Raw genomic sequence first — 13,570 nt, 5'->3', positions numbered from 1 at the left:
GGTTTAATGTCCACTTCTCTATACTTACAGGGGTCAGCTGCAATTTGTTTACAATGGCTGGATGCCCTTCCTGTCGTCAGCTCTTACCTATTTCCAAGTTGAGTGATGTTTCCTCATGTTTTCACCAGACATTGGAAACTAAGGACACTGCTTGTATAACAGTGATACTCATTTACAACTACCATAAAATTTCAAGACATAGAGACATCCCACCCCATGCACACACATACATACAGATATCTCTACACATACACGCATACATATTCTTTTATTCTTATATTCTTTTACCTGCTTCAGTCATTTGACTGTGGCCATGCTGGAGCACTGCCTTATAGGGTTTTAGTCAAAGAAATCGACCCCAGAGCATATTCTTCGTAAGTCTAGTATTTATTCTATCAGTTGCTTTTGCCGAACTGCTAAGTTATGGGGATGTAAACACACCAGCATCGGTTGTCAAGTGATGGTAGAGGAACAAACACCGACACACACACATAAATACACACATATATATATATGTAAATATAAATACATGATAGGATTTTTTCAGTTTCCGTCTACCAAATCCACTCACAAGGCTTTACTCAGCCTGAGGCTATAGTAGAAGACACTTACCCAGGGTGCTGCACAGTGGGATGGAACCCAAGAGCTTCAGATAAGTTCTGATCTCTGTGGATCTTAAAATGTCTTTATATATATAAATATATATAATGGGCTTCTTTCTGTTCAACAAATTCACTCATATGGTTTTGGTCAGCCTGAGGCTACAAAAGATCACATTTCCCTAAGGTGTCCCACAATGTGATTGAACCTAAAGCCACAAGAAATAAGCTTCTTAATGACACACATCTACATCTGTATCTGTGAAATATGAAAAATATTTGACAAGAAATTGTTTGCGGTATATAATGAATTAGAGAATTAAACTAATTTTTTTAATTCTAATTTTTATTATATTTCAGATGAGACAAACAAATATTTCACACTGGTTTTTATTAGAATTAAAAAAAAAAGTGGAAATTAAATTTCTATAGTTACTTCCTCTGTTACTAAAACCTATGAATATTCTATAATGCTTAATTGCTATGATATTGGACCAAATGTATTTCATTTACCATGTAGAGCTTATTAAAAATTCAGGTGTCATTAGATTTGCTAATAACAATTTTATACATTAAACATAGAATAATTGCTTGTTTTATACACACGTTTATTTGAGAGCAATGGTTTGTGTTAACATAATTTTGTTGTTGAGATTTTAATAGCAGCAGATGGAGTTATTTCAACCTGTTTGACACCAGTCTGCCTGAGATCAACCCTGGTTCTTTGAAACAAACTTGGTATTTTAAAGTGATTTACATTGACTTTCCATCAACATTTTATGCTAGTTTACGTTGCAAACACCAGATTAATAATGACAAAGTTATTTTACAAAATTTTCCCTTATTTTACAAAATTCTTTGTTATTTTCAAAATTAATTGAAACAAAGGCAATGTATACCAACAAAAATCATCATCATCACTTAACATCCATTTTCCATGCTGGCATGGGCTGAATGGTTTGACAGGAGCTGGCAACCTAGGGAGCTGCATCAGGCTCTGATTTTCAGTTTTGGCCTGGTTTCTATGACTAGATGTCCGTCCTGACACCAACCACTTTACTACAGAGTGGGCTGCATGCTTTTGTATGTGGCACCAGCACTGCCTCATACCAGAATGGATGCGTTTTACATGGTACCATTACATGTGCATTCAACATGGCACCAGCATGGGAAATAAGAAAGTGTTAAATTAGTGAGGGGCTAGATTTTCCTGGAAATAATTGAGTTTGATTGTGAATTAGTGGTGAGGTTTCTGTTGGCAGGTATGGTTACGAAAGACCACTTATTGATGAAATGTTAAGAATTCTTTTCTCGGTTAGTGCTGGCATTGACATCGTCATTGGTTAAGTGTCCATCCGTAGTTTAGTCAACAATAGGTAAGATTAGTTTTAGCAGTCAACAAAATTACTTTAAACATGCTGCACATTTTTATAGTATAATGGCTAATAATTTAAGCAGATTATAAAATTAAATTTGTTTCAATTTCTTAAATTATAAACAGAATTAATATAAGTACATATATCATTCACAGACAATGATATAAAAATAATCAAAGAAATCTTTTTTCCATTTAAATCTCATTTTTCTAGGCTCAATTAGATTCAGTTGTGTACATAGTAACACATATTTTTACATGTTACACTGTATGTGAAGAAGTTGGAATATTGACTACGAGGTCATAAGTTGAAAAGAAAACATCATAGGCATTGTGGTGTTCACCTGACAAAGCACAAAAACTCAGCTTACAGCATTTTACTTGATTGACAAAAAAAAAAAAAAACAAGAAACAAGTTGCAACACTCCCATTTTAGAGTTAGCAGTAGGGTAGGATATGAAGCACTAAAAATAATTACTCCAACGGAACCCATCCTTTACCTCCAAACAAGCTCAAACCTGGAAAAGCAAAAAAAATGGCAGTAAAATAGTAAACTGACTCACTTATGGCAGGTTTATGCTTTATGACTAGTAGTAATGTTATTCAGCTGCAATCACTGTGAGGTTTCAGATGAAGAGATGGGGTTGGTGGGAGGATATTGTGTTATAGAAATGCTTTTGTCAGGAGAATTAATGATGTATGCGGAACTGCTAGAAGCAAGAATTAAAACCATCTTGTAGATCTGATTCTCATGACATTTTCCAACATTTACCAAAAAGTCATAATTTCAGCATTGATACCTAATTTCCAAGTAAGCCAGTTGAATGACAGAAACCTCATATCTTATGACAGATTTTTTGGAAAAATTTCTTTGCAATTAGGGTAGGTAGCTTCGTTAATCACCTGTTGCACTTTTAGGTATTACTTACTTCTAACTGCAGAGAGTTGGCAGAGTTGTTAAAGTAATGTCTTGCTCTATTTCATCTGCCTCTCTGCTATCTGAGTTCAATTCCTGCCATGATCAATTTTGTCTTTTATCCATCCAAGGTTGATCAATAAAGTTAGATTTGGAAATTAATTCTTTTTCTTTGTCTTTAATTCACTTGGAATTGGTTACATTGTTTGAAGGAGAGTGGAGGACTGCTTCCAGCAACTTTTTCTTCAGAAATAGTGAAAAGTTAAATACGAAGTCACCTCTCATAGAAAAACTTATATATGATTGGAACTGGCCAAAAGCAGACATTATGGGGCAGACTGTGGTTTCTACTGTTCCTTATACTAAATTCTTTTAATCCTGAGATTAATCTGAGCTGAGAGATATGATTTCAATTCCCAGGAGAATCCCTTTTATTTTTCACAGGTTATTTATACTCGTGGGAAAAATTGAAAGCATCCACTTCCAGTTTCTTTATTCCTAAAACCTCAGTAATTTAAAATTCTTACTTAATGGCTCTAAATCATTGCAGTTACAAGCTTAAGCAATTATAACAGAGTAGTTGGAATAAATTGTATGTTAGCATATTTAATACGGATGGTTTATATTTAATATGGATGGTTTATATGCTGGTTTTACTTCTTGGAAACTTCTTGTTTATTATTTAATAGTTCGATAAGGTTAACTAAAATCGTTAACTTCAGCACTTAAAATTTATTTCCTGAAACCAGAGAAGTATCTGATTCTTTCAAAATTTAATATCTCAATATACTTTGCTTAGTCATCCATTCCAAGTTATATAGTATTAACATTTCTCTCTGTTTATTTTGAAAAGTAACAGAGAAGAAAAAAATAATGAATAACAGAAAAAAACAAAGACAATCTACATCAATATATCTATATGGAAAATGGAATGAAGACATTAGAAGCCAGAATTTATTTTATATTTTAGAGTTGTTGAAGAAACCAATGTATCAAAAAAAAAAAAAAAAGAAAAAAGAGAAAAAGAAGAAAAAAGATTTGAAATGTTTTTGAAATCTGTCTGGAAGAAATTATAGGCTATTTTTATTTCATTCCAAGATGACAAGAATCATTGTTTGAAATATTTGAAGATAGTTATCGATTCCACCACTGTATACATATTATACTGTTTCTTCACTTCTCTTTTCTGCTACAACTACAACAAGAACCTCTGTTCCCTTAAACAAGCAAGCTGTATATTCTATCACCAAAACCAATCAATCTGAGACACCAATCCGTTTCTTCGTGTGTCATCTCAAGGGTATTGAATGCCCCAGATGCAAATTATATTTTCACACTGCCTAACAAAAAAAACACAAAGGATTATATTTTTTAATTAATTAATTGAAGAAAGGAGGCTGAGAAAATATAATTTGGACCCCTTACATTGTCTTTTATTCGTTTACCTGTCTTAGTCATTAGACTGCACCTGTGTTGGGGCACCACCTTGAAGAATTTCAGTTGAATGAAGTGAGCCCCTGAGACTTATTTTATCAGTTTCTTTTGCTGGACTACTAAGTTACAGGAAATTTAACACTTCATCACCAGTTGTCAAGAGGTGGTGGAGTACAAACACAAAGATACAAACATAGATATATATATATTCATAAATATAATGAGCTTCTTCCAGTTTCTGCCTGCCAAATCCACTCATAAGGCTTTGGTTAACCCAAGGCTATATTAGAAGAAACTTACCCAAGGTGTCATGCAGTGGGACTGAACCAGGAAGTATGTGGTTTGGCAATAAGCTTCTTACCATACAACCATGCTTGCACTTATATAAATGTGCTTATAGTTTGGATAACTTATTTATTCATTCAGCATCCAGTTTTGAATGCTAGCTTGGCTAAGACAGGAAATTGATTTTACAGGATTATACAACCAGATACTCTTCATGTCACAATCCTTTCCTGTTTTTTCAGGTAAGCTATTTCTATATTCCACAAGTAATTGAAAAGACAAAGAAAATAGTCATTATGTCAAAAACGGTCATCAACATTAGCATTACCATACTTATAAAGAGACAAGCAAAACCCCAAAATCCACACACATTCACACATGTATTTGTGTGTGATGGGCTTCACATAGTTTCCATTAGCTAAATGCTTTCACAAGGCTTTGGTTGATTTAGAGTTATAGTAGAAGATACGCAATGTGCCTCACTATAGGATTGAACCCAAAACAACACAGTTGCAATATGGACTTCTTAACTACACAGCAATGGCTATAAAATTTGGACATTGGTGTTTGTATATTTTGGATGATGTATACATAATTAATGCTCTCTGTATATATATATATATATATATATATATATATATATATATATATATATATATATATATATATATATATGCATATGTATATAATATATATATATATATATATATATATATATATATATATATATATATATATATATATATATATATATACACATATGTATATAATATATATGCATATGTATATAATATATATATATATATATATATATATATATATATATATATATATATACATCATTTGGACATTGTATATATAATATACATCGTTTGGTTAGTGTGTTTAGATAATTCTGAAAGTGTGTACTTGTGGCCATTATGTCTATATAATTTGTACATGTCTACAGAATTTGGATAACATGTTTGTATAACATTAATGATTTATTTTTAGAGAATTACAGTCATTACATTTAGAGACGTGAATGGTGAGTTTTAAATAAGTCCACAGAAGTAGATTCTTCACTTTGATATAATGTAAGCAAAAAACAAAAAAAAAACAAACATGCGGAGTCAAAATGTAGTCGAGACAATCAACAAATGTTGGCAGCTGAAATATGGTGTGTTGTATTGAAATATGTCAAGGTAATGTATCAGAGATTTAAGCTGCATATTACAGTAATAATCTATTGTGATAAGATGTAATGGTATGAAAAAAAAAAACAGAGTGAAGTAGGATACTAAGTAATGCATTGGTATTTTTATATATCATGTTTGAATGTTTTCCATTTGGATAAATATATCTGTATGTGTGTATGTGTATCTGGTTATGTAGTGTGTGTGTCTTTATATCTATGAATGAATGTGTAATGGCACATATTAATTTGTTCAATGCCCATTCTTCATAACCAGCATTTGTTTGATGGCATCTTTTCTGAGGCTCTGTTTTACAGTCAGATTCCCCTTCTTGTCTCCAACTTATGTCTGTTTCACAATTAAAAGAGTTTCTTTTTACCCCAGAAGGTTTTTGAAAGCCCAGAATGACGAGTTTTAATGTCAACAAGGATTTTATAAAGATCATATCACTGATGATGGTGATGATCATAATAATAATAATAATAATAATAATGATAAAGTTGTAGCAATAGCAGCAGCAGTGGTAATTTCACCTCTCACTGATGCCAATATTGTCTAAGAAAAAGGCAATCTCAGTATGAAGTGGTACCAGTGTAGTTGAATGCATGATGGACAGAACTCAAAGAACAACGGCAAATACCTGAAAGTATTCTGTCTAATGCTTTAAGAATTCTATCAATTCCATCTCCTACTGAATTAGTATTTTGACTTGGACGAGATTTGAACTCAATACTACAAGACACAGGCACCACAAGACACTCACTACAATGCTTTAACAGCTCCACCAATTCACTGCCAAAACTTGCAGACTTCAAAAATCTTGTTTTACTTAACAAAATTATTAATCCTTTGGTTATTTTTGTACTTGACTGATTGCTTACAATTGATTGCCAGGAATGGCTTTAAATGTTTATCTGGCACCAGTCTGGAACCATCCCAAAACATAGAACACCTTACATCTAACTGTCAAAGAATTTACTTTCTCAAAAAACAATTTTCATGGACTCTGAGATTTTATTTTCTCAATTCAGACATTCATGGAGTATGCTTTGATGAGTTAATGAGGAAACTTCTACATGGTCATGTAATCTGCTAGACGTAGAGACTCCATCTTGTATCTTTGTCTGATTATTGCAAGCATGGAAGAGTAGGTGTTAAAAGGAGAATGAGAAAGACCTTCCTCAAAGAACAGTCTACCAACCTTAGAAAGGACATACTGTATCATGTGGTCTGGGACTCACAAGGATTGACAAAAAAAAAAGGTAGAATACGAAATGGTCATGGCTGGAATGTCTATTGTTATACTTTTGCCTGGACAAGGCCAGCATAGGGTTAACCAAACAATGACTACACTTAATTTGGTAAGAGAGTGAAAAAGGATAGACAGACAGAGAGAGTAGTAGTAGCAGTAGTAGCAGCAGCAGTAGCAGCAGCAGTAGCAGCAGCAGTAGCAGCAGCAGTAGCAGCAGCAGTAGCAGTAGAAGTAGTAGTAGTAGTAGTAGTAGTAGTAGTAGTAGCAGCAGCAGCAGCAACAATGCAATATAAAATGTGTCATCATTATTGTCATCTTTATCGTTTTCTTGTCCATCATCAGCAGCATTGTTTCAGGTTTGATAGTTTCTGTCCTTGCAATAAATGCTTAACAAATGCAACAGCATGGATGGAGGAAGCAAAAGCAATGAGAGAGGGGTGAGAGGAATAGTGTAACAAAAGTCAGGGAATTTTGTGAACGAAAAAAAAAAAACAATTAAAATAATAATTACAAATGTATATGCAATTAGAATAGTTAATTGTGTAAAAATTTTGAAAAATAATTACCTTTTATGCAAAATCATTGAAAATGGACATCTTACCTGAAAAATAAAGAAAAGAAAACTGTTTATTATATTACAAATATTAATTGACACAAAAATAACAACAGCAATATAAAACAGTGTTTATAGTAATGATGATGATGGGAGAAAATAGAATTGGTTGGAGCCGAAATGGTAATAAAGATGTCATTTGATAACACCATCATTACTGGTGACAGAGGCAGCACTAATATACATTTTGATGGTCATTCTGATATCATAAACGATGGTAAAAGTGCTAATCACAGAGGTGGTGTTAACTGTTGAAATTGTTTTTAGCTAATTTCTGTAATGTTATCATCATTCTTTTACAGTCTTTATTGTTCTGGACAGAGGGTAATGAAAAGTTATGTTATCTAGGATATGATATATAAAAAAAAGAAAAAAAAAAGAAAAAACCCAAAGCAACCCCAAAAAGCAAATGAATGTTAAGATCAATCATTGTCGCAGCAGTTGTGATATTAAGTTCCAAAATAATGATATCATATTCTAAAATATTTAAATGACACTTGACATTGTTCAGATGAGCTTACATCTAACATTAAAAAAAGGCAATTTTAGTTATTCAGCTAACTTATTCAAGTAAAGGCTATTTGCCAACATAATGTGGCTGTCCTGGAAAGGACGATTATTACTGTTGTTTTAGCCCCAGGAAACATAGTTTCCAGCTGGCTGTACGACACAATATCTGTGTCCTTATATTTTCGAACAGGGATCCCAGTACCCCCATCCAGTACAAAGGGGCTAAACCACAGTAACAATTGCCCCATCCAGGACAGTCACATCATTGAAATCTCAAAGCTACGAGATAATGCATGTTTAATTCACTACAATGTGAATAAATAAGCATTACATTTGACAGAGTAATCTGAATGCTAAAGAGCTAATCCCTGATAAACCAGGGTGGAATAACTGTAATAGCATCTAAAGCAGCAGAGGGGGGTGGCTTCTGGGATGTCTGAAATACCTGGGTAGCAACTACTACCATGAAACACAAGCAAAATGGACAAATACAAAAGTTTTCTAATTTTCTTTAGTCGTTGGATATTTTCCAAGGGAGGAAGCAGATGATGGTGGCACTGTACAATGGTGAGTTTAAATATGGTTTCAGATTCGAAGTGAAGATTATGGTTCATTGATAGGTGTATATAGTCATCTGCTGTTGATGTGTATTTTAATGTTGGTATTTAAATACCACCATTAGTCTAGTGTATTGTTCCGTTACCCAAGATTAGCAATCATACTACAATGATGTTTGAAATAGATTTAGTACCAAGTCCCCCACAACTCTCCTATGTTTTTATTTTTCTGTTTTGGTTTGATATTAATGAAAAAGAAGTGTTTCATTTGCTATGGCCATGTTGGGTGTACAAATAAACGTGGTCGAAAATAGCTGTGTTATGCTGCAATAATGTTCAGTTCTCATTGTTTCATATTCCCTGGTGAGATCTGAATGACATCAAGAAACCATTATTCTTGGAGGGAAAGGATTGTATCTACTTGCCATAACAATCTACTATGACTTACTTTAATGCCATTTCAACTTCCTTCATATTTACACATTCCTCATCACTGTAGCATCATGTAGAAACGCATATACAGATGTTAGCAAGGATAAAAATAAATCAACGAAATTGACTAACCATGTGATGATACAAATAATATGTAAAAAGCTGAACTAAACCATTTCCTCTCAAAGTATAACGTTAGCTTTTGGAAGATAATTCACACCATGACATTAATATTGTAGTTCAATACCTTCAACAATTCCATGAAATAATGTTGTCCATTTTCCTCTCTGTAACTCAGAGATGATGGACAACATTAGTTTTGTTTATGTTTGATCAGAGAATAAACTAAATCAAAAACTATGGAAAGGACTCAATGTCGATAAGCCGAGTGGATTATATAACATATATTAGTTGTAAGTTAATTGCAATTAGCTTTCAGTTAATATCCTTAAAGCTTGCTTAGATGTCAGTCATAAACGAGTGATAATCAGGTAGCATGATGCACCATACTTTCACAAATTGCTTTAGGTAGTTGTGTAGCTGCAAACAGATAGAAACACCTACTCAGCACCCACCCCTCCACCCTTAACACAATGGAACATTAATGATGTGATAGTTGGAGAGAGAGAGAAAGAGAGAGAGAGAGAGAGAGGGCAACACCAGCATCAGGCTAGGACTCATTTTTAGCAGAGTAAACTGGTGCCTTACCCAAAGACAGAATGTGCCACTTGGTTCAGGAATTGAACTGATGACCTAACTCTCAGGACCTCAGAACCCTTTCACTTTCTTGGCTCAAAGCCTTTGCTTCTCATTCTTCTGGGACCAATAGCATAAAGTACCACAGTCAATTTAATATTCTTTGAATGAGAATAGAATTATAATAGAAGAAGAATTTTGCAATATTCCTGGTAAGCTGGCAGAATTGTTAGCATGCCAGCTGAAATGCTTAGCGGTATTTTGTCTGCCGTTATGTTCTGAGTTCAAATTCCACCGAAGTTGACTTTGCCTTTCATCCTTTCAGGGTCAATTAAATAAGTACCAGTTATGCACTGGGGTCGATGTAATCAACTTAATCCCTTTGTCTGTTCTTGTTTGTCCCCTGTGGGCAATAAAGAAATAAATATTCCTGGCTCTTCAGGTAGCATACCTCTTGTAAGGCAGCAATGAAGATGTGTTCCATCAGATCTAAAAACAGTTTTGAAGGTATATTGACCCCTGCATGTTGTATCATTTCAACCAGAACCTCAATATTTCTGCCTTATCCCTAAATGTCATAGCAGGAATCAAATATTTTCATTAGACTTTTCTTGACGCTGTACACACGAAAGAACATTTCCATTTTAATTAGTTATTTTCTGGGAGTGGAATGAGATGATTGGGCATAGTTATTTGGATGTTGACGATTTGGCATGGCTGACTGGCCATTCAGCTTGGTTTGGTAATGGCACATTTTGGAGGCGGAGACAGACACACAGACACACACCCATGTTGGGATGCATTTCAGTATTGATTTGCTTAAATATGTTGACAAATGGAAGTTGATGATTATTGCACCACCACCACCACCACTACCACCACCACCACCACCACTACCACCAATACCATCAACACTGCCAACACTACTACTAGCACCATCAACACCATTTCAAAATAAATTTTATGCTCAAGCATGGCCATGATCAAAATGGCTAAGAACAAATTAAAGAACTTATAAAAGATCAATACAATCAATCAGTAACTAATCAACAATAAATGCATTGTAGAAATGCTAATCCTATCTGATGGCCAACCAAATGGATGGTGCTAAAACATTGCTAGAAGCACTTTTACCATTCTGAAGAAAAGCTGAAATTATTCACAATTTTATCAATTTATCAAATTCATTTAGAGAGATTCATTAAATGAATAAAAAATTATTTTTCAAATGCAGCTTGAAACTTTAGCTGCGATATCATATCTTTGGCATCACATCCACTTTGTGTATATATGTGTGTGTGTATATATACATATATAAATTGCATATGTATGTATGTCTGTATATATATATATATGTGCGTGTGTGCGTATGTATGTACATAAACTAATATATGTCCATTGCCTGCATAACATATCTATTCATGTACATATGCACATGTATATGTGATATGTGTTTATATATTGTATGTATATATATATATATATATATATGGATAGATAGATAGATAGAGAGAGAGAGAGGTAGATAAATAGAATCACACACACACATATATATATGTGTGTGTATATATATTTATGTATATACATATGTATATATATATTCACATACGTATATATGCTTGTATGCATGTGTTTGTGTATGTGTGCATGTTTATCGCAGTGTGTACATTTGGTGTTGTGTGTGTGTGTCTGCTTTTAATTCTACAATATAATCATATTGATGCCCATAATATCATATATGGAAATCTTCCATTTAATACCAAACATTTTGTCTTGCTAATGAACTTAACAGACACATTTATTAAAATTCAGATCAATTACAAAAAAACATTGATTTAATTTTTAATTTGGCATAATAACAAAGAATGAAAACAAAAAAGAAAGAAAACAGAAAACAACAAGAACCGTCCTTTAAATCAACTGAAACATTTCATGCTTCTGCATCTGATAGTTATCTACTTTGATATCTGTCTAACTCATATACTCCAACATTGGTACACACATGCAAAGTCGTTGTAATTTCATAATTTTGGTTCTGTCATTTTTTAAAAATTTAAATTAAAAAAATTTTTTTTTTTTGTTTTTTCTGACAGGAAATTTTCAAATTCATGATGTTTATAAAAAGTTGAAAAAACAAACAAAAAAAAAAAGGAAAAATTTCATCAATATTCTATAGATTTCTAAATGTGTAAAAACTTAGACGAGCAGAAATACTAAACCGAAATAATATGCTGCCGTTCGTGAGGGGTATTATTAGAATTGTTGTAGAGTTACGAGGTAGCGTACAATAACAGAAATTAGAGATATCTTACAAATTAGAGCCATTGATTAGAAAAATAAAACCAAAAATACCTCAAAAGCAAAGAAAAGAAACAAACAAAAATTGTACAACTATCTTTAGAGTCAATTTTTTTTATGTATAATTTCTAAAAAGTATAATAAAATTAAAAAAAAAAAATAATGAAATTATTTTATTTGTAACATAAAATCAATTTTAAAAACTGAAATATTTAAATATTTTATCAAAAATAAATAGAGGTGAGAGATGAATGTGATAGTAAAATAACTGCTACTTCTCATGTTGAGGAAATCTCAACTGAGTTTCTTTTGAGATATGTAAATAATATCACATGTATATGATCTAAATAATGCTGAATATGTTTGTGTTATGTTATTTACATATTTGAAATTTATTTGAAATAAAATGGTAGAATCTATGACACAAAATGTCATCAGCGAGTTTTTGTTATATTTAGTTTACTGTCAATGCATGTTTTTTTTTTTGTTTTTTTTTTAGATTTCTGCTAAAAATAAACAAGTGAAGTGGTTGAATGGAGAAGGTCTTTGATGAAAAACTTACGGAACTTCAGCTCAGTAATCCTTTATTGTTTGTTTTTGTCTTTTGCTTCATTAGACTGTGGCCATGCTGGGGCACTGCCCCGAAAGAGTTTTAGTCAAACAAGTTGACAACAATGCTTATCTCTGTTTTTATATCAGGTGCCTATTCTATCTGTCCCTCTTGTCAAACTGCTAAGTTACATGGATGTAAACAACCAAGACCACCACTTGTCAAGTAGTGAGCAGGGATAAACAACACAAACACCAAGACACACAAACACACACACACACATACATGTATATAATATATATATGTATATATATATATATATATATATATATATATATACACAGAGTTAGGTGATAGTATTATCCCAGTATATGACTGGTACTTTATTTCATCGACCTCCTCCCAACCTTCCATCCAAAGGGATGAAAGGCAAAGTTGATCCCAGAGGGTTTTGAATAATTAGAATGGAGCCGGAAAGGGAGATAAACATGGTCGTAAGAAGGTGTCAAGGTGGGAACTGGGGACAGAAAAACAAGGAGGGTGGGTGAGTAAAGCTGCACAAGAGTATGGAGGGAGTGAGGAATGGTTAGAGACAGGGTACGAGTGAAGTGGAACAAATATATTGAACAATAAACAAAGGTTGAGTGAGGAGTGTTGTGGTTGTGGCTTTGGTCAATGGTAAATATAAGCTGAAGGGAAGGTGGTGGAGAGTAGGTGATGACTGGACAGAAGAGATTGGGTGGGGTTGAGGGTTGGAAATATTTCTAAATTAGGCAAGTAAAGTGAATGGGAAAAAATAGAATAGATGGGGAGTCTTTTAGCATTAAGAATGAATATATTTCTATAAGATGAAATGTAATCTTTGATGGAATGGTTGG

General features: G+C 33.0%; 1 protein-coding gene across 43 annotated transcripts in view; it reads right to left on the bottom strand.

The window, feature by feature from the left end:
• Window positions 1-13,570, bottom strand: part of LOC106872422 (protocadherin gamma-A3) — a 430,239-nt gene that overhangs the window by 252,338 nt on the left and 164,331 nt on the right. For 29 of the 43 annotated variants that reach the window (XR_016243938.1, XR_016243939.1, XR_016243950.1 and 26 more), the window contains one exon: window positions 7,603-7,637. The exons of the other annotated variants lie outside the window; for them this stretch is intronic. The gene's annotated coding sequence lies outside the window, so the exon portion shown is untranslated. The remainder of the gene's footprint in view (window positions 1-7,602; window positions 7,638-13,570) is intronic. 43 annotated transcript variants of the gene reach the window in all.

Source organism: Octopus bimaculoides, chromosome 13, assembly GCF_046866305.1.
Source record: "Octopus bimaculoides isolate indiv1 chromosome 13, ASM4686630v1, whole genome shotgun sequence".
NCBI classification, from domain to species: domain Eukaryota; kingdom Metazoa; phylum Mollusca; class Cephalopoda; order Octopoda; family Octopodidae; genus Octopus; species Octopus bimaculoides.
The sequence above is the reverse complement of the archived record's forward strand: the minus strand, read 5'-3'. Positions and strand labels throughout refer to the sequence as shown.